Source organism: Eurytemora carolleeae, unplaced genomic scaffold, assembly GCF_000591075.1.
Source record: "Eurytemora carolleeae unplaced genomic scaffold, Eaff_2.0 scaffold407, whole genome shotgun sequence".
NCBI classification, from domain to species: domain Eukaryota; kingdom Metazoa; phylum Arthropoda; class Copepoda; order Calanoida; family Temoridae; genus Eurytemora; species Eurytemora carolleeae.
Window position 1 is genome coordinate 102,544 of NW_019402188.1, and position 3,291 is coordinate 105,834.

General features: G+C 29.9%; 1 long non-coding RNA gene across 1 annotated transcript; it reads right to left on the reverse strand.

The window, feature by feature from the left end:
- Window positions 1-847: 847 nt before the first annotated feature.
- On the reverse strand, window positions 848-3,068 carry LOC111718234 (uncharacterized). Its single transcript, XR_002769011.1, has 3 exons — window positions 2,992-3,068; window positions 1,607-1,656; window positions 848-882 (listed from the first exon to the last, which is right to left on the reverse strand). It is a non-coding gene; the product is annotated as an uncharacterized LOC111718234 (long non-coding RNA).
- Window positions 3,069-3,291: the final 223 nt, after the last annotated feature.

Here is a 3,291-nt window from a genome sequence, read left to right on the forward strand (position 1 = left end):
TATTATTAAAGGGACTATAAGTGATATATCCTGTATTGCAATACCTGGGCTACATTTCCCTCTGCAATATTATTATTAAAGGGACTATAAGTGATATATCCTGTATTGCAATACCTGGGCTAGATTTCCCTCTGCAATATTATTATTAAAGGGACTGTAAGTGTAATTGCGTGTGACCCATACACCATTCATTTACAACGGTACACTTAAAAGCTTGTGTGATCAAGAAATAATTGATGATTGATATCAATGTTTATAATTTTAAAAACTGATTATTTTAAATTGTGGACTCTCTACAAAAGTAACTTGCGCATTTCTACTACAAGAAAGCACATAGGAAGGATCAGAATTATACACTTTTAAACTTATATAGAACAACAACAACAATATCTTTCACATTTTATATCAGGGTAAGAATGTATCTTTGCTTGAAATATGGAGGGTCATATAGAACGCTCACAATCCCTATTTATGAATAAAAAAAATTGTAAAAGAATAGAATTTTTGCCACAAACTTAAATTTTCGAATTCCAATATCTCAGCGACCTGATGTTGCTAACCTTTGATATTTCAAACTTAGATAATTTGAGCTAACAAAATTCATAATTTGAAATATTTAAGGTCTACGACATTTGGTTGCGACAATATAAGGATTAGAAAATCAGAGTTTGTGGCAAAGACTCAATTCCTTTAGCATTAAGAAAATAACATAGTGTCTGGAAATCACGCGTACGTATCCAATAAGTTATTTTTGGATAAGATATATGCATTTAAGATACCAAAATTATATTAGGATATTTTAACATTATTATCTTACCTATTTTCCATATTTACTTTTTTCTTTACAACTTTCCTTTTAGCACATTTTTTCTTCTCCTTCTCCTAAAACAATTATAAAGATGAAATCTTTTATTTGTTTTATTTGATAATTAATGAACATAAAACATTTCTGGATTAATTATAATTTGAACCGTCTTTTGACCAACATAACAGACCTATGAATCCACCAACAGAGGGAGGTTAAGTTACTTAACGCTCCTTGGGGCAGTTAAGTAAAATAACCATCCGTTAAGCGAAGTTTGTATTAATAAATTCGCGCATTACTATCTTAAATTACGATAAAATTGTGTACAACAACTCGATTAATACAAATTTCTAATTAATTTTACTTGGAATAGTAAAGTTCTCTTAACTTCCCTGTAAAGTTGCTAGACATAATTAATAACATTTTTTTGAGCAGAGTAAATTTTGATAATTGGCTAGACAAGGGATGAATTAGATACCGAAACGTATGCAAAATATCATAGAGCCATTTTGTATAGTGAAAACCAGAAAACCGACTAGAGCCATTTTGCATAGTGAAAACCAGAAAACCGACTAGAGCCATTTGTGTAGTGAAAACCAGAAAACCGACTTTAGAGTCAAGTAATCATTTTAACCAGTCAAATAAACATGCAGACACAACAACTGTGTAGTGTAAACAGACCCGATTAACTTAATAAGTGATTTCATAACTATTAACCATCAAATAAATACACTTCAATTTTGCTAGTTGTTTTTGAAGAAGCTACTATATTTCTGATTTAAAATTTTCTATAAATGCTACCTTTCGTTTTTCAGGATGCAGGGTTAACGGCCCAAATCCAGGTTGAGCACCTGAAAACAATATTATAATCATTAAGAATGTAGATTGATCAAATGTTTGAAACATTATAACCCATGGCTTTGAAACAAGTCTTTTCAGTTAACGGGTCCTACTGCAAAAAGGGGTCGACTAAAGCACTGACTCACAGAAATCTAAAAGTTTCAAGCTTTCACGCAAACATTAATAAAAGTTTATCCAAGACAACTAAAACATGAACGCATCCCTCCAACAGTAATTTTTTTTCGATATTTTAATAATATTGATTTTGTAATATTCATAGGTTTGCATGTTTTAGTGCGGAGAGATTAAATATAAGAAAATTAGAGTTAAAAGAGAGTAAATCTTTTATTCTTACAGGTTGAACTGCTTGCACAAGAGAAGAGGTTGAACTACAGAGGTGCCCGCAACGTATGAAACTGTAAAGACGACCGAAAACGATCCCAAGGTTAAATTATCTATTCTGCCTTAGATATAGTAATCAAATGGCAAAGAAACAAATATGTTTACAGTTGAAGGAAATTGTCAATATAAGGAAACAGACAGTTAAGATTTTGTACAATCGTCTATGAAGTATGATCTTCTGTGGGTAACCATGTACGTCTTTGCGGTAAAGTTTTTTATTTTTTATCATGGTCATACGATGTCATATGTATAATTAATATCCCGGAATAAATAAACTCTAAAAATAATATTTCTCTGTCATGAAAAAAATGATTATATACAGGGTTGGGTTGCCCTCAAGGAAGAGAAAAGACGACCTGAAACTTATACATATATAATATAATATATAAATATTACTGCCTTGAATATAATATTATAAATGATTCGACAAAGAAGGAAAGAAGTTTAATTACAGTTGCATGAAATCATAAATATAAGGAAACAGACAGTTCAAATTTGGTAATGTCGTCTCTGAAGTCTCATCGTTTGTGAGTAATCTATTCAAATACGTTAGACTAAAATGAAAGGGAAAAAAATATAATTTCCCCCGCTTCCTTGTTCTATGTTATCAATTCTGCAATTTTCAATCAACTTTTTAAAATATATCTTTGCAGTTCAGAAAAAGTTTTTTATTAAAACATCAGAAATTCTTATTCTTTATTATCAATAACTTTACTACTGGATAAAAAAAATAACAACTTTGGATTAAAAGACTTTTTTTGTAGTACACACTTCTTTGATTTTTCCCTCATGTTTTTGGTCAAAGAAATTAGGACTTTTTTGAAAATGCTTTTTTTAATTTTGTTACTAAAAATGTTTACCTGTAATTATGTTACTAAAAATGTCTACCTGTAATTATGTTACTAAAAATGTCTACCTGTAATTATGTTACTAAAAATGTCTACCTGTAATTGATTCCAGAACTTCTTGGATGAATTTCATCAAAATAATTTCTTGAGTTTCCACCTTTAACTGATCTGCTTGATTTTCAATAAAAATATTAGAACATTATTTTCAGTTTTTACCAAAATACCATAAATTCCAGAAAACAATGGATTAGGAAGACGGGTTTAGACTTTAGAAAGACTTATGAACATGAGACACAGTGTAAACTGGCTCATTTTACTTAATAACTGATCTATTAAGTCACTTATATAACTTTTTGCTTTACCATCAAATACGCTTAGATATTGCTACGATGTCGT